Raw genomic sequence first — 21472 nt, forward strand, 5'->3', positions numbered from 1 at the left:
ATGACAGTAGAGCTTTTTTTGCTTTTTATAATAGCCTTCACTATAATATTTCATCATCTTATTTTACTTATGATTTTCTATGGTAATCACAAAAAATAACTTTGGTGAGATAAATGGAAATTATGTAAGAAAGTTAGGTTTATCATCTGTTTCAGGGTATCTATAAGCTTGCCGAATACTTTGTTGCCCCTCCCATCACATGAGTATAAGGGGCATGTGACAACAGGTATTGCACCAACTGGCCACTGAGGTAGCCGACCAGTAGTTGATTGAAAACTACCAAACGTAGTCAGGTAAATTTTCTCCCATGCTTTTATTGTTACAATTAAACTGAACTTGCATAATTGAATTAATGGTGAATGCATAATACCTTTAAAATCTTTTCATACCTGAATACAGATTTCAATCTCATTATAGCAAAGTCTTCAAGAGCCAAGGATTTTAAGTATTATAATGAGATGCATGCTAGAGTCGCTCTCCCACAACATAATATAAAATGAAACAGGATAAAAACAAGGTTTAGTATCCATATAACAGTGATAACCTTATAGTCGAGGTCGGGGTGTACTTTTATCTTGCATAGTTTACATAGGTTATTGATTGTACTTGTTGTAAATTTCAGAAGCAGTAATAACCATATCCTTGTGTGGTGTTTTTCATTCATCTTTTCTCACTTTGTTCCAGGAGTCACTTGAAACTAGACATGTCACCAAAGGGGAATGTAAACCTCAGCTACACTGCCCCAGATGGGGGATGGGGCTAGGCACTTGTAGTTGGAGCCTTCATTTCCATAGGAATTTCCCCATACCCTCCCCAAAGTTATAACCATTTTTTTCAAGGAAATTCAAGATTCCATTGGATCATCGTATAGCGAGATAGCATGGAGCTCCTCAATCATGCTGGCCATGATATATGCTGGTGGTATGCACATCTGAAAATCATCTGATAAAATATCTCAGCTATCAATATGTTTTCTTCAGCTGTTGTCTATAATGAGTGCTCTCAACAGAAAACAACAAATCTATCTGTGTACAACTCTAAGACTTGGAACACCCTGGTGTACCTTTATATCTCCATTCCTTTGTATTCTTCCATACAATTATATTCAAGTCTGGGAAAGGGCATATTTTTGTCTTGTCCTACTTATGTAAGACAGATCCACAGAATGTCGTTTGTTCCTGAGGACATTGGAATATATAGAGACAGTGTAGTTTATTTGAAGTATATCTAAAGAAGGTAACCGTGCTCTCCTAGAATTATTGTAAGGAATCTTACAACACCAGGTTATAGTCCAATAATTTTATTTGAAAATCACAAGCTTTCGGAGCTTTAGTTCTTCGTCAGGTGTCACATACCTGACGAAGGACAAAAGCTCTGAAAGCTTGTGATTTTTACCCCCCTTTGTTTTCAAAATTCAATTTTTTTTCATCAAATTAGAATGAGGGGGGAAATCTGTCTGCCTTTCCCTATTTGTGTTTTTCTCACGCTCTCTCTCTCTTTCTCCAGTAAGGGTTAGAAATTAGAGTCTCTATCTCTCTGTGATTACATAGCTGCTGGTGGGTAAAGAGTACTGGGGGTCACGTTGCCTAGTTGCAACACAGCTGAATGGGACAGACTCAATTGAGCAGCTGGTCTTTTTCAGTCCATTATTTTTTGTGTAGGGCCATCAGGACTTTATAATGGGGTCAAACTGTCTCTCTTTTTCCATATTTGTTTGTGTGTTTCTCTCTTGGTTGGGTTTATCAGTGTTATTCAGCAAGTTACATCTTAAATTAAACACAACTTAATATAAAATGTAAATAAATTATTTATAATTTGAGTTTAATGTGAAATAAAGAGGTAAATAGAGGGTGACCGGACTGGCCAGAGACTGGTTCCTTGGTTTTGAAGAAGACTGTTCTCCTTTCATCGCACTCAACTTGGAAATTGATAGAATTCTAAAGGATCTAGACCAAAAAGTGAATGGGTGGAGGAATGGCAAATTAATTTTTAACGTAAGTAAGCATAATTACAAATGTTATGCACGTTGGAGCAAGAAACATAAAACCTGCCTACACATGTTAAAGATGGAACTGGAAAAAGAATTTGATGGTGATCATTAAATAGTCATTGAATATATGAAGCTATTATTAATGAGTCTAATCATACACTGGAATACATTTCACGAGGCTTGACGAGGAGTTGAAGGAAATGATTTAACTGTATATTCTTACTAGTGAGGTCACATTTGAAATATAGTATGAAGTTTTTCAAACCATAGCTTGAAAATGTATGTTGATGTGTTAAAGAGGGTTTAGAGGAACCACTATGATTCTGAGGCTTAGAGCATTTTGAAATGTTAAGCAAGATTTGTAGTAGCATGGAATGAGCTCGCTAACTACTCGGCAAGCAAATTATTCTTAGTAGGAAATCACTTCAGATACACAAACTATTCAGGGTGATGTGGAAATGGAAACCATCACATTCAATCACCTGAAAACTCCAGGATGTCCAGTAACCTGGAATTTCATCTTCATTTATACCAAATCACTTTTAAGTGCTGACAGCTTCTCTGAGGAGTAGAGTGAGTGAACATTATTGATTCAGTATTCCTGCTTTCTGTTTTCAGGTAGTAGCTAGATGATGAAACAGATCTTTATTATTTGCTCTTTGGTTTGTTCTCTTTAAAGGAGAAAATAAAGACAAGCATGCAATTCTATATCAGGTTGATCCATTTCACCCACAGTAGAATGTATATCTGTGTGACAAAATGAGGGTTGGATTCTCATGTCAGAACACTTTTAGATTAATTACTAAATAATGTCCTGATACCACCACTATGGTGTAGATTCACTCATCTAGTAATAATGCCTAAGAATATGGTTGACATATACCTGTGTATGTGTATTTAGTCAGCAACCTTCATCATTTTGTCCTTGGCAGTTTTAAGCAAAGTCATCTGACACGTAAAATAAATGGTAGATGATTTCTGAAAGCTGGGATTAATTTTTAGAAGTTGAAAGAGCTTAGCTTGGCTGTTTCATTTTCTTCTGACCTTCTAGACCAATTAAGACTTCACAGGCACATTATCAATACATATCTGCACTGGCTACTTTGACATATAACCTTCTAAGAGATACTGAAATTCTCCCATTCACCACTGAACTTTATACACCTGTCAAGTGTATATACTTAAAACAGGTTCACATTAAAAATAGCACTACATATAATGAGTACTTTGAAAAAAACAGTATTATGCTAATACTCATTAAACTTCACGAATGCTGGATTCATAATGTAATCTTAAGATTCCATGTTAACCAAGAGATAGCAGGACAGAACCATTTCATGCCCTTGCACATCTGAGCATTGGAACTATCCAGTTCAGGGACTGAGGACATATTTACAAAAAAAAAGTTCTGCGGAAGTTTTTACAATATAAACCTAATGGGACGAGCAGTTTCTGACTAATGAGATAAATTCAAGATGCAAAGTGTTCAGTATGTCAAAGGAGTGTATTAAGGGCTGATGATTTTCAAAAATAAACTCTTTATCTTTTTTTTAAGTTAAAAACATCAGTTATTATTTCTACAGAGGGCTGTGCTTGTATGTAGTGTACTGTTGACATAATTACTAACTTCATGGGCTGGAGTTCCCTTCTTCCCCCAGAGGAGTGTCAGAGTGAGACCCCACTGTGACCCCCCCCCCCCCCCCCACCTTCCTTCTATATAGGACAGGCTCCTGGCAGGTTCCCTGCCAGCAAGGAGAAGTCCACAGCTGCCAATCAGGGAAATGCAGCAGCACTGCCGCAGGACACCCGCTGCAGCACTGAGTGACCACTGAATGAGGCAGATGCGACCCAAAGATCTTAAGACTGATTACTGTTATAAGCTTCAGACAAGAGCCAAGCCTAAAAGAGTCAGTTGTTGGGGCCTGAAGAATGGGACATGTGCCCACTGCTGGGCCTTCTCCCTCTAAAGGTGGGTTCACCGGGCCTCTGCTGCTGTTCCAGGCACCACCCCTCTCCTGGCGGACCCTGGGAGTCAGCAGATTCAGTGGCAGAAAGCAGTGAAATTGGCCAGATTACTGGGCCTCACCTGCCTGCCATAATTGACACACAGTGGGGTGTTAAAGGTGGCATTCCCTAATGGGGAGAAGGAAAATTTAGTTTGGGGCAGAGTGCAGTTGTAGGCCCGCCCGATTTTTCCACATTTTCCGCTGCTATACTGCCCGATTTGGGATGGTATAGCAGAGAAAAATCCAGACCTGTATGCCCAAACCTCTCAACCTCTAAACCAGCTAATGAGGGACAAGACGTCAAAAATCAAGGACAAATGGCCACACTGAGAGACCCTGTTTTAGTCTATGTATACCACCTTGAGTCTGTCTGAACCCAATTTCTACAAATATGTTTTCTCCTGAATTTCTTAGTTGTGCATCTGTTCTTGTAGCACAGGTCCATACTGGCCTCTTAAGTTTCTCAGATTGGTGGGGAGGGATCTGTTTTCTGGTTGAAATTGTGTTGATTGCCCGGAACTGCTGGGAAAAATCCTGGTTTCTCAAACTGTGTCCAGGGGCTCCTCTCAACCTGTGTGTTTCCCCCTCTGCTCAATGTGCCTTTGCTTTATTTTCTTTATCAGGAATAGGCCAGTGGGAGAGATAGCCCAGCCTCAGGTAATAGTATTACCTGAATTCCTCACCAGAGTGAAGATAGGAGGAAGTAGCACCATTTAAACGGATGTACATGAGAGGACATGGATATTTATTGGGCACATGAACATATGGTTGGATTTTTGTAATGCATTGTCTTGACAATGTAGAAATTCAGTCTGGGGATTTCAGGCTTTTTTTGGGAACAAAGCATGATAAAAATAAAGAATTTTAATCTGTAGTGAAGAGATAGTTTAGAGAGAGTGCATCCCTGCACAAGTACCTGTGCAAAGTCATTACTAAGGATTCACAAACTTTATTTGCAATCTGTTCTGTTAAATGCATAAAGAGATTAATTTTCCTTCTGAGTGTACAGTTTTGTAGTCTACCTTGCCTACCCATTCATACTGTTGCCAAAGTGTATCTGTTAAATTTTCATACTTATTCAATGTGACTGTAGCTCACACTCCCTCACTTGAGAGGCCAGTATGGACCTGTGCTACAAGATAATAAGCACAATTCACTATGCAGAATGCAAACAGCAAAACACTTTTCTGTAATTGCCTGTTTCCTGATTTGCGTTAATTGCCATATACATCTTAATGAATTCTTAATCAGCAAAGAAAAAAAAGGAATAAGAGATCATTAGCAGAACAGAAACATTTTGCCATAATAGACCTTGCAGTTAAGCAGTGAATTAAAATGTAACAGTTTTGGAATCTGGTTACATGGCATATGTCTGTTTTCTCGGTTTGTGTGTGAAGTATGAATTTATGGTGCCTATTCTGTGAGAAATATTGACAGCTGAGGCAGGAACTAAAACAGATGATCATTTGCTTTAAAATACGTTCGAGTAGTAGCATGTCTTGGTGTTTATCTACTATTGCCCTGAAACTCTCTGTCCATTCTCTGTTGCTCCTCCTCCTCTTCTTCCTTCCTGTCCAACATGTCCAGCAAAGTGAGACTTGCTGGTGGACCCCAAACTACTATGTAGACTGAAACTGAGGGCCAGAGTCAGAGTTGGGGTCGGGTCATTCTTTAGAATGTCTCCTGCTCTGCTTCACGCTGGACCAACTCTCTCTCTTAAGCAACCTTTATTTCAGACATCATTAATGTGACATGCACTGGAACTCAACCATTTTGCATGTTTGCCTTTAATTGATACTTTACAGATCCTTAACAAGTCAAAATATCAATATTATTGTTGGGTCTGTGGGTTACTGTGTGTTCAACTAGATTACTTTCCTCGAGGAATTTTAGGAGTATGTGAAAAATACATTAATGCTTTGTTAATAATCATGAAGCAACTGGCAACACATTCATGCACATTAAGACACAATTTAGTTTTGTGGATTCCTCTCAGGAAACAGGGGGATCTTGCTTAAGGTTCCCACTAGGATTGAATATCATTGCAATGACTTTTGGGCATTCCCTGGGCCCAAAATGTGAGCTATGCCTGCTCTCAGCTGGGCCTCTTCGACGCATTGAGCAGAATTATTGGGGAACCCAGAACAACTTCCAATATACCCAATACTGGCTGTGCAATGTAACGGATGTAGGGAATTCCTTATTTTGTGTGATTCGTGGAGACTGGACGAATAGTCAAGCAAAGAAAGTCACCCTCACTCACGATAGTTTCATTAATCAAAAGTAATTATTTAATGATCTTATCATTCATATGAGCATTCATGAAGCAAAATCAAACCAAAAAAATGACTTTCCTTTATAAAATCCCACTATATACTTAATAATTCACGACATTATTATGTAATGACTCAAGAATTCATACGCATCAGGCAAATCATTAATACGTACACAACTTTTAAACCAAGGCTTTTGCTCGGGCCTGAAGGTTGATCAGCTCTTCAGAACTCGAGGTCCTCTTCTTCTTGCGTGATGTTTAACTGCAGTGTGCGTTCCTTGTGACTGCCGGGTGATGAAGAGACTGTTCTTCTCTCAAAGTTGTCTTTTTATATTGTTTTTTAACAATTGGACATAGGATTGGTGAGGGTCATTCTTTTTGTCCAATCGCTCCCTGTTGCTATGCCTCAATCATTAACATACTTCAATGATTGACAGTTTAGGCTTTGATCATGTGACTGGAGACCGTTTGATGTAAAAAAGACCATGTGCTCGAACCATGGATTGTAAAAGAGTCCCTTTCCTAACTCTGTTTGTGGCCTTTCTTGTAGAGATAGCCCCTTACATTTCGATGCACAGACATTCTTAATGGTCCTGACGTCTCCAATTTTGATTGCTTCAGTGGCTTCAAATCCATTCCTTATACCATTTGACCATATGCTGTATGCAATACTATTTGATGTTTTACAAATCCCAGTTCTTTTACCAGATAGGAATAAGAAGCCAAGCTTTTTTCACACCTATCATTGCTTTCCTGATCCAAAGCCTTTGATGTTGCCCTTGTTGCCTTCTCTTACATTACCCCCTGCTGTGTTGAAAAGCTTGTGCTTCCAAAAGCCTGACAATGCTTTAAGTTCAATATTATCCATGTAGCTTATTTATTTGATGATCTAGACCTCTATCCGCAGTACAATGTCTTCGATTCAGAACCTCATACTTCTCCAATGCCATCAGTGTGAGTGAGGGAAAAACAGGATTTGTGAGAACGCAGTTTACCACATTATATTGTTTGCAGAATTTCAAATGTCTTTGTTTAAAAGGGGTACAGTTAACCCTTTCCTTCAAATGTCTTTTGTTAAAGGGGTTTTGAACCCTACATGGAAGAGATAGAAGAAATCCCCTCCAGCCCAATTTGTTTTGTAAATAACATGGGACAAAAGCTGATAATTTATTGACTAGATACAAGTTTGGAACAATTCCAAATGTCAGATGACTTTTTACATCATCGCCATCTGTGTACAAACTGGAGTACAGCGTAATCAATTCTTGGAATGCTTGACTGCTTTGTTGTAAATGTTCCATTTGTTTTAAAAATACTAAATGTTTGTCTTGAGTTGGAAATCCTGAGTCAAGCAGAAAAATTAAGTAATTGGTATGAAAATCACAGAGAAAGTTATTGCATGATGGCTCCCTGAGAGATCTTTGCATTCTTATCTGGTGCAGTGTGAACTTTTCTCCAGTGCTTAACAGCTAATAAATTTACATTGCAGACAACCCAGGGTGTCATAATGATGTTATTGTGTCACAGCATGAGTAAAGTGTCTTCTGCAATTGCCACATTAAATTATGGGCTGGTGGCCTGTTCAAAGTCCCAATTTTAACATCACATCTTTAGAACTGTGAAAAGATTTAATATGTTCAGCAATGTTGGTTACCTCCACTTGCCTATATATTTTGTTTAAATCCTTTTTTTCCTGCTTTAATTTCTTCAGATTAAAAAATGGTCACAAAAAAATGTAACACATGTGAAATTAAAGCAAGAGGGTGGGAAATGGGTGGGTTGATGGCAGCCATGTTTATTGAGAGCCACAGAAATGTTTTTTTCCATCTAGTTAACAGAACTATCTGGAGTTAGAAATGTGGAGAGTTTCACTAACTGGAGGTAGTATCTCCTAACTCTCAGAACCACATTATGACAGCTAATCTGAGTATAAATGATATGTGAACAGTTTTGTAGAATGAGACAAGGTATGTAGTAAAAACACCGGCCTGAATTAAGGTCCATCTCTAGTGAAAAAAGAGCTGTATTTTCTGTCACAGCTGATTCATAAACAATCAGAAAAAAACATATGTTATTCCAATGTCTTTATCTGTTGGGGTGGAAATTGTCAAAGGAATTAAAAAGGCTATGTGGAATTAAACAGTGCATGTTGGTGCACTGTGGTAAAATAACTTAGAGAATATTGGTCTTGTATAACACTTTAATGAGGAGACCATGCACCTCCAATTAAAATATAAAATAATGCCACACATGTTGTGCTTTCAGCATCATCAACAGTGGCCTATCTCTCCCATGATTTATCCCTAAAGCAAATGATTAATTTCACTAAATACCAAAGTCTAAACTATTTAAATGGTGCACCTGGCCATGTTCAGCTCCATGATTTGAGAGAGATACGGTCAGCAGGTAATTGACCCAGGAAGGTATGAGGGAAGTGTGAGCTACGAGCAGGCAGGAATGGGAGCAATGAATAGTATACACAATATACTGAATTTTAAACAGAAGCATATGTGTGTCCTTTACTCACTATTATTTGTATCTGTGATTTACTGAAAAATACATTGCTTCATGACAGCAGGACTAAACTCCATTATCCTTTGGGTTCATGACCTTAAGAATCCATGCCACTCACTCAGATAATTATAATTTGTTCTCATTATCTAATACTTAGATAATGAGAACAAATTATCTGACAATTCAGATGGATACAGATCTCATTTAAAATATACATTTTAAAGAAATGCCAATCATTAAGCCTTTGCAGCTCTCAGACTCTTCTCCCTCCTCAATGGATTCTTTGTCACTTTTCCATATTCATAATCAGCCAGCCTGTGATCTCTCTGTGCGCACAAGCTGATTTAGAAGTGGGACCATCAATCAGTTACTATAGTTACTACTCAAAGAAAAAAGAGATTAGATTGTGAGATTTTATTTTATTTACAGACAATAACTGTAAAAGCTGTCAGGAAGAAGACACTGCAACTTCTAAACTGTAGATAAATTCCTGTTAAAAAAAAAGTTTAAAAAGTAACAGGGAACATGAGGTAAGCATTCTACAGGAAATCACCACGGCAGAAATAAATTCCATCCCATCTTTGCCCATTGAGTTAGAATACTGGGAAATAATAACCGTAAAATAAGAATTTGCTAAAAGTATACAGAAAATGGTGAGGTTAATGGAAATGCAAGGTCGAAGAGTTTTAGTTGGTTATTGAGACTGTCAGCTGGCCAGTTAATTGGAATGCCAGGCCCTTTGTCCTGAGTGTGCATGTTTTGATTATGAAGAAGGAAACATGCAAAATATTTTTAAATTCAGGTCCTAGTGTAAGACTGCAACCAGCACTTGATATAGAGCGGACTGAAATACATTGAAATCTAAGTCCAGTGTTATAATCCACTGGTCAACAACAACTTGAATTTATATAGTGCTTTTTACATAGAAAAAACGCCCCAAGGCGCTTAGTCAGCTATTCAGAGAACAGGGTTTTGCTGTCTTAGTGGGTGTTGGCGCAAATTACTAGTTTACAGAACAAAACAGGAGATGTAAACCTTGTCCGGTTAGAATTTGAAATGGATTTTACATAATCTGGGAATTATCAGAGAACAACTTTAAAGAATACTTGAAGAAAGCTTTAGGTTGATGCATCACAGTTAATCCTTGGTAAATACAAAAACTGCATTTTTTGTTCCCTGAAGAGCTGAGTGAGAAAGGCAGTGAAATGAAATAATTCCATTTCAGGTTTTGTCAGAAAGAATTCACATTCATGACTATTTAACAACAAATAAAAAATTTCTACACACTGTGAAATGCATGCACTGTACAATTTTAAACCATAATCCATTTATTATAGAATTCCAAAGGAGTAGCAAATCCCTATTTTATGGGATAAAATGGAGTCAATTTTAGGATGGCCGAGCGGGTGCGTTCGTGGCGGAGGGTTCCTAAAATTGGGAATCCCAGAGCGGGTCCGGAGCCCGGCTCCAACCCGCCCACTTCTGGGTTCCCCAATGACGCGAATCGGTGCATGCGCAGCCCCCGCATGCGGGACTCCCACCGGCAATTAAAGCTAGCGGGATGACAGTTTAGATAGTTAGGGAGGTACTTGAGGTCATTGACAGACCTCATTGGGAAGAGATTTTAGCAGGGATGTGATTTTGGACTCTCCTCAGCGTGTTTCCCACGCTGTGGGAAACACTCCCTGTTGTTGCAGATGTGTTTCAGTCAGCAGCCATTGGGAGATGCAGAGGATTCCTTGACAGTTGGGGGGAATACCTCATGGCAGCATGGCACTCTGTCACCTCAGACAAAGTTTTGCCTGCCACACGGTTGTCTCCACACTCCAAATTATTAAATCATACCCTAAACTCTGCTGTCCAAACACATTCACCTACTTTGTGGACCCCCTCACACTCACACCGTCAGGATAGGGGAGGGGGTTCCATAGCTGCATTCATCACTCCATTGGAGGACAAGCAACATCACCAGCCTCGCCAGGCACGCCGTCCACCTCCGCCACGTGGAGCTACACAACACAGTGCTGCGCAACAGGCACCTGCACAAAGTAACTACACATACACCCACTGTAGGGTGACCCAATGGGTGGCATCAAGGGTGTTCATGGAGTACCTCATGAAAGGGCCTTATTGCACAAGCCAGTCAAGAATAGCCAAGACGTGGCAGTAGTGGTGACAATATAATATGTAATATGAGTTGATCAGAAATCAAATATAAGTAAAAACCATGACAAACCCTCAAACACCCTTGTGCATCCCCTTCATGCTCACGACACGTTTGCCTTACGCTTCCAACTGCGCATATGTGATGCATGCCCTGTGGCTGCAACACAGGTAGTGGCAGGTTGGGTGAGGCGGACTGTGAAAGAGATGCATGAGAGGGTGAGTATGAGACAGAGCCATGAGATTGTATGAGGATTGGGTTGAGTGGTAGTGGCGGGATGAGTACTGGGGAGGTGAGGAAGTGCAAGTAAGATGAGGATGAGGGTTCAGTGGATGTGAGGAGTGATGTGATAGAGTAGTGTTGGCAGTGCAGAAGGAGATGTGGCAGACGGAGTGTAGGGAAATGACTAAGTGTACTCACTTCGGCTGACCTGGTTAGGTCATTGAAGCGCCTCCTGCACTGTATGGTGGTGCTGGTGATCTCCTCTGCCACCTCGAGCCAGGCTTTCTTGGTGGCAGAGGCAGGCCACTTCCTCCCGTCTGCCGGGTGGAAGATCTCCCTCCTCCTCCTCCTCCTCCTCCTCCTCCTCACCCCATCCAGTAAGACCTGGAGTGAGGCATCATTAAACCTGGGAGCAGCCTTCCTCCTGGGCTGCTCCATGCAATAATTTTTCCTATTTTCTGCAGCATCAGTCAGTGGAGGACTGCCCCTTTAAATAGGGCTCCTCCAGCTGACAGCCTATGATGCGGGTGTGCAGTCCGCCCGCTGCGCAGCTTTCCAGTGCGAAACCCAGAAGCCAAGGTAAGTGGCTTCAATTTACTTACGATCGCGTGCCAAACCCACCGATTTCACTGGGCACGTTACCCACGCTGCCAACCCGCCTCCCTCCTAATATTGGGCCCAATATCTCACACCTAAGATCACAACAAACCTGATGTAATGGTCTGAATACACGCTTGAGGAGTGCATCGGTTTTCCATTTTCGAAATTTTAAAATAGCATTTTATGATTTTTCTCATAAATTGAAGGATTTATCATTATAGCTTATTTATTGAAAAAAATAGCAGGTCACAAAACAAAGAAACATTTGCAAATATTTGAGGAAACAGTCCAGCACTAATGGAACAGATCACCTGTTATGACACTATTTCAACAATACTCTCAGCCCCAATAATAATCTGCCTTTCTTCCCACTTGCTTGTGCGTTTTTTTCACATTTCATTTTTAATTTCCCTTGTTCAGGACGCACATTCTGCTCGAAGTGTGTGTGAGACAGAGGATATTATAATAGTGGGGTTTGTGGACACTAAGCTTTAATCTCAATAGCATACAAGTGTTTCACCAGCTCAACAGCCTATAAAGTGTCTTCCCTGGGTCCATAAACCAAGGAGCTAAACTTGAGCAGGTTACAGTCATTATCCAAATCCCAAACAAATACAAGAAATGCAGGAAACACTCAGGAGGTCAGTCGCCATCAGTGGAGAGAACAGATAAGTTAATGTTTCAGGTGTGGACCCTTCATCGGAGCTAGAGGATATTACAGATTTAATAAGGAACAGAACAAAAGGTAGGGGAAGGGTTAACACACACACACACCCAAGAGAATAGAATGACCTGTAAAGTGTTCAAATCTAAGCTTGCAGTCCTAACATAACTCCATGGTACTTTCAACTGTTTATAATATACTCGTCGATCTCCCATGGCATAGCCGATGGGAAGTCAAAACCAAGCATAATCTTCAGTTGAAATGGGGTTAGAATGCAGAGGATAATTGGATTAGTACATGAAGATATAATTTAGTCCTTATTTTAAAATCATATTTTGTGTCCTTATTTTTATGTTTCCATTTTAAATTCCTATGTCCACACTTGTAATAGAAACTGCCTATATCAACTTATCTTGCTGTAATTACAATCTCCCACCAATGATGGTGCTGCAGCACTTAAGCTGTACCTATCTCACCGGACACCCATTTTCCAAAAATATCTTAGTGGAAATCAAAAAGATCGTCTAAATTGGGATCAATAAGATTCTCCTGGGCATCTGTTGGCATTGTTATACAGGGAAAGAAACTCCTAAGATCCCTTCTACTTGCAGCCTGAAGATACATTCCACAACAATGATGTAAATTGAACATGCAGCCCCTTATTTTGCAGCAACAATTTGCCTTAATTCCAATCTCAAAAGATCACTCCTCATTACACCAGTGTGACATTTCCATTTCCCACATTAGCTTCATGAACTCTCAGACTGAGACTGCCATATTAGTACTGATTTGTGCTAAATTATAGACAGGTTGTCCAGTAGACCTCCTTATAGGAACTGAACTGAAACTGCCTAAACTCATTTTATGTAAGGCTCTTACAGATTGACTTCAAATCCCCAGGCTCCAGAGGTAAATGGAAAGCATGCTAACATTGTGCAGCCTTAAATGCACAGGTAATAATAGTCAACAGGTACCACAGCAATTTTTTACTGTATGTAGAATTCAGTATTTCAACCAGAATTGCTTGATTTTAGTGGGGAAGCAGGGAAGAAAATGTGATCTAACCATTTAAAACAGGATGTCTGTTCCATCTCATCATAAAGTCATGGCATCCAGCATTCAGAATACTGTAGAGCCTGATTTTAACTCCGGGTGGGTTTTCAGCAGGTCAGTAGTGAGGTGAGTTTAAAACACATCCGCTGCTGCTCAGAACAAGCTCGATGTATTTTAACTCCCAGGCCTCATTGTAATCTTATTGGCGGGTTTCCCACTGAATTTGCTGACCCTACGGGAAACCCACCCATTTTCAGCTGGCTGCCTCCTTCACATGCTGTGCTTTAGCAGGGCCAGCTGTTGCTCGTTCTGGTTGCCAAGGCTGCTGCTGCTCCTCCTCCTCCTCCACCACCAACCAAAAGTACATAAGTAATACTGGCAGCTAGGACAAGCAGAGGGTGCTCAGTCAGGGAGAGTGAAGCCAAAAAATGAGAAAAAAAAAAATGTGGTAGCTTACCAATTGTTTGGAAATCCACTTAGCTCAGATGCACGTGCATCTCTATAATCTTCAGGTAGGTTTCCTTTTAAATTCTTGTAGAAGCTCTGGTCCATCAGTTTCTGAGGCCAATCCCGCAAGGTTTTATTGAGCTCATTAACATTGGGGTCCCAATGACATCATAGGCACCCACCAGTTTCCAGCAGGTGCCTTTCTGATTCGTGTCAGTGGAAATGGGACGGCAAGTGGATTTTTGCAATGTTAACCACTCACCTGCCGTTCCCTGGCCGGTAGAGTTAAAATCTGACCATAATATTTTTCTCAGGTTATGGAATTTCTCATTTAATTTTCTCACTGAAGTGAAATGAAAATGAAATCGTGAAATAATAGCTTCAAAATTAGAATTCTATTCATCCCAGAAGTCCAAGTGTTCCTCTTTCTATTTCAAGTAGCTGGCAGGTGTTTTGAGAGCTTTTTCTTTATAATCCTAGATGATATGCTGCTTAATGATTAAACAACTGCTCTGGCACTTCTTGAAATATTATGGGATTATCACGCATCCTAATATATGCAGCATTTCTCTCTAATCCAAATATCAGAAGTAGTCTCCAATACTCATTGTTATTTTCCTAATCTAGGACGCTTACTTTCCTAAAATAGAAGAAATACTGAATTTTGTTATTTATTTTTCTAATTCGGTTTGCCTCTCCACCTCATGAGCGTCCTCAACCACACAGTCCTTGTTATTTAACAGTGTAGGATGGTCCAATTAATGAATGCTTAATACCCCATAATTGGTATTCTGAACCCTGGCTAATTCAATAGCCACTCCACACATTTTTGTGGCAAAATTCAGCTCTGGTGCAGCATGCCTGAATTCCACTCTCCTTTTTAGGTTGGCTGTGATCTGTGTTCATCAGTCATCTCCAAATAGTCTGAATGTCCATGATTCTAATCACTGTCATTTATGTTCATTATACAGAATTTTTGATATAGGCATAGCGGGGGTGGATTTTAATTCGGAGCGGGTTTCCAGCGAGTTGATTTCCCTGCCCGCCAACAGCAACAGGAAGCCACAGCGACTTGATCCTCCAGGCCTCTTTTAAATACCGCCGGTCCACGTCCTGCCCACTTTGCAGGTAAGTGGCAGAGAGGGGGTTTCGGGAGAGTCTTGCGGGAGGGAAAGGGGTGAGTTTGGGACATGGGAGGCCGCGACTTTCCTTGTGGGGCCTGGAGGAGCATTCCGTCTCCTGACACCACATAGGTAAGTTTTCCACTTACCTTGGAAAGCCTCTTCTGTCTGCACACCTGTTTCAGTCTGGTGGGAAAGCTGAGGTGACTTCCCTGCTCGCCACCTTGGTTAAAATGGAATCAGGGCTCTATTGACATAACAGGACACCGATCTGCATAAATTCAGGAGCTCCCGCATGCTTTAGGCGGACGCCACATCCGCCTGAAATCTGCAAACTAAAATTCGGAACGATGCAAAATGGTCGCGTTCCGAGCGGGTAAGTAACCTGCTCACTTTTAACTGCCCCATCAGCCCAGCGGAAACCAGGTGGGTGGGATTAAAATTGACCTGAACACTTCAGTGCATAATTACATTTAGACTTCTGCAACTTAGGTTTGAATCCAATGGACTAAATGGAATGAAAGCCTTTTTTGGCCAGCTATAAGAATTGTAAATTTGGCCACAAAACTGTTCATGAGACAGCACTATTCAGTACTACTTTAGCAGTCTCACTCAAAATGTCCATAAGAATGGCTTGCTCAGGAAACAGAAGTAGCACACTAGGTCAGTTCTGGGTGCTCCTCAGAGATTGGATTGAAGCAAATCGTTGGAGCAATGTAAAGGATTTTACCCTGCTTTTAACCCTTCAGATTTTGGGGTTGATGTGGGCACTTGTTGCAAAAAAGTGGAAAAAATATTCCATTCCCAGAGCTGCCAACCCTCATCTCAACAAACACATTTGGGATCAGCCTTGATAGTCCTGGTCCCTTGATTAGCTCATCCTCTCCCTGTCTCTCCCCATATTTTTGATATGGTGGTCATGTACACAGAGATTTAATTGAACCTTTATTACTGTGGAGAGGGTGTTTTTTTCATTCCACCTGCACACTTCCTGTTGTCATGATATTTGGTAGCACTTTTATGTTAACATTTACAATGTTAAATTAATAGGTAAACATTTATATTGATAATTTTCCTATTTAAATTGTTGCCTGTTATAATGAAGTTCAAAATTCTGGTCACTAGATGGTATTGCAGGATAAGATTCTCAGAGTCACTTAAGCAACTCCAGCAGCCATTTTGTTTTTCTCCATTTTTAGAATGTTTAAAACCTGATTCTCAGTTTTACACTTGATAATCAAGGCATTCAGCATTCCCTTGCCTGTTTGTAAGGCTCCCCCTTTCACAAACCACCCAATTATTCCTGATGTTTGGATATTTGGATATTTTTTTCCCCCTACTTAGCCATCAATTTATTGATTTGTGCCTGCTGCTCAATTAACTTATTGTTTTATTGGTGTGTTATCTGTTGCATTCATTTATTGATTTGTTGGTATGCCCAGTCCTCTATTAAGTTCTTAGTTCACTACTGCTCATTAATTGGTGCCAGTTGTTCCATTTATTCATTTGTTGCTGTGCCCATGGCTCCATTAATTCATGAATTCACTGGTGCCTGCTACTCCAATAATCTACTGTTGGTGTGCCTGCTGGTCTACGAACATATTAATTCAGTTCCGCCCACTTCTCCAATTAATTCAGTAATGCCCACTGCTGTTTTAACTTATTAATTGACCAGTGTCCATTGCTGTCTTAGTTTATTAACTTCCTGGTGCCCCCTGCTCTATGAATTTATTGATTCAATGGTGCACACTGCTCCATTCATTTATTAATTCACTGATGTGCTGCATTATATATCAGTATCCTTTCAGTGAGTCACAATGTGTTGGTCGCTGTGGGTTCAGTTTTCTTGCTTTCATTGGGGGTATGGTGTTAAAAAAAAAACACATTTTATTCCATTTGAAGTTCTCCAATTTATTCCATTATTTTCTAATCTGCGTAATATTGAAGTTGCAGCTTCTGTTGTCGACCCTTTTTAAGGTGTACTGTCATAACATTGGGAGAGGTGTAAAATGGACTGCCGAGATTACGAAAGGGTTTGATAGGGTAGACGTAGAGAAAATGTTTTCATTTGTGAGGGAGACCAAAACTAGGGATCGTAAATATAAGATAGTCACTAATAAATTCAATAGGGAATTCAGGAGAAACTTCTTTAACCAGAGAACGGTTAGAATGTGGAACTCGCTACCACAAGGAGTAGCTGAGGCAAATAGCATAGATGCATTTAAGGGGAAGCTAGATAAACACATGAGGGAGAAAGGAATAGAAGGATATGCTGATGGGGTTAGATGAAGAGGGATGGGAGGAGGCTCGTGTGCAGCATAAATGCCAGCATGGACCAGTTGGGCCAAATGGCCTGTTTTTATGTTGTACATTAATTTAATCAACCATTTTACACTATTGCACAAAGTCAAAACCTAACCCCTTGTGTGCAATTCCACAGAAGACTGACTACTTTCAATAGCTGATATCCATCTATGATTCCAAGATGAGCAGAAATTAATTTTGTTATTCTGACTACTTATATTAAGAGAATATCATATTAAAAGGAGCATATTAATATATCTTCTACTTTGTTTCTAAAATATGAAAATAAAAAGCATTAAATATATCTTTTTTCATATCAAATTATGCATGTTCCAATGGAGTTCAAATGATATATATAACAATATAGATGTACATTTTATTTGGAAACACCTTGCCCATCTATAATCATTTGAAATAGTTATTTTAATTAGTTTTGTATCCTATCCATTATAGTCATTTAAAGTTACTCTTACTATTTCTCCACATTAAAAGAGCATAGTAGCTTCTGACTGTGCATGTTAAAGGGGTGCAATGTGATTTATTCTTAATTCTCATTGTAATCGAGTATATTCATAGAAACTGCAGTTTTCCAGTATTAACTGATGAAATCAAAATGGAAAATTCCAGAACAAATTTCAATGGAACCTATTTTCTTCTCCATTATGCCCTGTGTGTGTCTATTCCAAGGCATAATGCAGAGGGAAAAGGGACAAGACTCCTTGTGGCAAGACTGCCCTGTTTGTGCTTCACGTGCACTTATGATTGCTGGTTGGGAAGGGGCCGAATCATTGTGCTTGAAACTGGCGTTCTAATGCAAATTAAATCTTAAAGAGATGCAAAATAATATCATCAACGTCTGCACATTGATTTCTTCCATTTCTGCTGGTCACAGATCACGGGGGAGATTTTTAACTTCCTCCCAAAAAACTGGTTGAGGTTAGCAGAGTGACCATGCCACCTGCCTGAATTAAGAGGCCCAAACCATTTTCAGGTATAGGCTTCATCAGTGTAATTTGGGTGCGCTGCTGAGCCCTCAATGATATTAATGGGTAGCTCACTATATCGGGGGCAGGAAATCCGCTATCCCCATGGGCACGCCGAGAAACGGAGTGGGAGGCCTGTGCAGCAGCTGACAATGGGCCTCAGTATTTTTGCAGAGCCAGGAGGAGCTCTCTTGCTCCTCCTGGTCCAACAAAAATTTCCCCCAAAATGTTCCAGGCCATTTCTGCAGCAGCGTCCAGCTGTACCTTTAAGACCATTGGTTAGGCTCTCCACCTGGTACAAATGGGCAGAGCGTGTGCTGGGTGTGCTCCACCCATTTGTACTTGAGAATTGCAAACTGGGTCCCACAACCAGCACGAGACCCTGATTTGCATATGAATGCAGCTTTCTGTCTTGTTTCATTGTGGGAGTAGAACAATGAGACAGGTTCAAATGAGTAAAAGATAATATTAGGACTGATATCAGGAAACTCTGAACCAAAATGTAAAATTGACTTCCGGATAGAATAATGGAGGTGAAAATACTGAAATCATTTAAGAAACAATGGAAGGGACATTAGGTTGTTTCTGGATGGATGAAATAAGATGGGCAGAGTGGCCTTATACATCCGTAATCATCTTGTGATCTTGTGTGAAATAGTTATGTCTGAATTTGCTATTCAGTCCCAAATTGATAATTTTTAAATTATAATTTTGAACCCTTCATCAATATTTTGGCTCAACTTTATCAATCTCCTTCACAATTTTGAAAAATTGTGTTTGCTCACCCAGTCTCCTCTTTTCCAGTGAGAATACATCCAACTTCTTAGCCTTTCCTCATAGCTTATACCTGTTACCATCTAGATTGGCCAGTGCTGTGTCCTCTCAAATTGTAATAATATCCTTTCTACAGTATTTTGATGAGTTAACCCATGCTGCTCTAGTGCTCCTCTATCTGGCAGTTAGAAGCAGAAAGATTTTATAAAAATACAGCCTAGCTCATATCTCTGAAATTGGTAATAAAAAAAATCACTGTATGAAAATGACGGCGGTCCTGCATGACCAACACCATGTTGGATACTTTCAATTTGGCCTCATTGAGCTCTCATCTTCAAGGGTTCTTTTTCAAGATGATACTGTTCCTTTCAATTTTGTTAAAAATGACACAATGACATTGCTGAATTATGCTTGAGATTTGCTTCCAAATCACTATGGTAGTGATATTAGTGTAGAGATCTTTTCCTGAAAGAATGCTTCGTTGAAATGCAGACCACTCTTCCAACTGTCGTGGAGCTATGTATTTTTTCAAGCCCACTCTGCTGACCTGTCTATCAGCACAAGCCATTATTTTTCTCTCACAGTTTCATAAAAGCCAAGGTCAATGCATTAGCATGCATCACGTTCAGTATGAAACTGAAATACAGTAGTAGGCAGCCAGACCATTAGAACGCATACCAATGGATAGCTTCACTAAGGATTAATAATTGCTTAGTAGACATAGAAGTGACATCAAACTGTCTTCAGGCTGAACTGCATAATGCTGGAGAAACATTGTCAATTTATAAACTTTTCTGAGAACATTCTGTTTAATGAAATATTTTAATAATGATAAAGCTTGCTTGTACCATTTGAAAATTAATTGAAATGAAATACATGTATCATGTACCATTGTAACATAATTATATTTTTGCAAAAAATTAGTTATTTCATACATCAATAAGATAATGTTAAATCAGATTCTAATCTAATAAATCACTTAGCCTTGGGGTACATGACTGCTATTTTTACTGCTTAGAGACAATCCTCTGAATTTTATTTTCAGTTACTTTTGTTTTGAGTTGATCTGGGAAAGGGCTATAGGAGAACGTGGATATTTGTGTTATGTCCGAATAAACACTCAAGTTGGTGTGGCAATGTAATGGCTGCTGTTATTTCAGACACTTTGGAACATTCTCCTCTCGATATAATAAACAATATAAGAGGAGACCCTGGAGTGTAATTGCTGCAGTGTGCTTGCTCCCATCTAGTGTTCTACCAATATGCAAGTACAATACATAGGACTTACCCCCACCCCCCTCAGAAATTCAAGGTGACAATAACCAGCTCCAAGAATAAGCCTGGTTAACAGCTAACAAAAACAATAAGTAAAGAAATTCTGCAACTACATCATACAAAAAAATGATAAACAAAATAAACCATAGCACTCAGAAGTATCTACACGTCCAAATAACTACCTACAAGTCCAAATGGTTAGGAGGTTTCCTTGACCTCTGAGGATATCTTCAATTAGCTTTGACTTTAGGTGCGCTGGGACCAATAACAGGTACAGTAGATGGTAACTTCTCAGGAACAGTTTTAATGCCATTGGGTTTCAACTTTCTTCAGAAACCATCCAGGAGAATTCACACAATAATCAGGGGCATGAACAATGTCCTGGGAGCTGGTTGGTTCATTACAATGGGAATAGTTGAAACAACCGGGGGATGAAATTGAAATTGGAACGATCCCAGTGCTGGAACGGGTAAGCCCGAGGCACACTCGATATTGGGTCTCAGGCCTCATTTAAATCAGATTAGTGAACTGCAGATGCCTGCTGCGCATACCCAGGCGACTTGTCGGTGAAGCGGATGTAAATTTTGGGTCACTGTGTCACCGGCAGCAGCCCTCAGGTAGGTCCTGAGAGGGGAGGAGGTGATTGAGAGTGAGGGGGTTGATCGGGAGGACAGGGCGAGATTGGGAGGGCAGGGGGTGATTGGGGACACGATCGGAAAGGGGCGCGATCAGGAGGGGAAGGGGCAGATTGGGGGGTAGCAATTGAGATTGGTATTCGATTTTGATGGTTCAAACTTGATGTCATAAACTGATAATTGAATAGCCTATCTTTGAATTCTTATTGAAGCTTATTGAAGCTAAAACAGGTTTTCCTCAGATTTCTGACAATATGAAAGCTAAAGGTTTATGATCAGTATATGGAACAAAATGACATCTGAATAGGTATGCATGATACCTGAGCAAGGGCCTCATGTGTGATCTGTGAATAATTGGTCTTTGAGGAAGTTAGGATATAGGAGGGCAACACTTTTGATTGTTCAGAGCTTTCAGGATATGGGTGAGAAATCGCAGCTCCCACTG

The 21472-nt window shown here is 40.0% G+C and overlaps 1 pseudogene; it reads left to right on the forward strand.

Annotated features, from left to right (window-relative positions):
• Positions 1-703: 703 nt before the first annotated feature.
• The window catches only part of LOC137333923 (monocarboxylate transporter 2-like), a 64526-nt pseudogene continuing 43757 nt past the window's right edge, over positions 704-21472 (forward strand).

This window comes from Heptranchias perlo, chromosome 17, assembly GCF_035084215.1.
Source record: "Heptranchias perlo isolate sHepPer1 chromosome 17, sHepPer1.hap1, whole genome shotgun sequence".
In the NCBI taxonomy this organism is placed as follows: Eukaryota; Metazoa; Chordata; class Chondrichthyes; order Hexanchiformes; family Hexanchidae; genus Heptranchias; species Heptranchias perlo.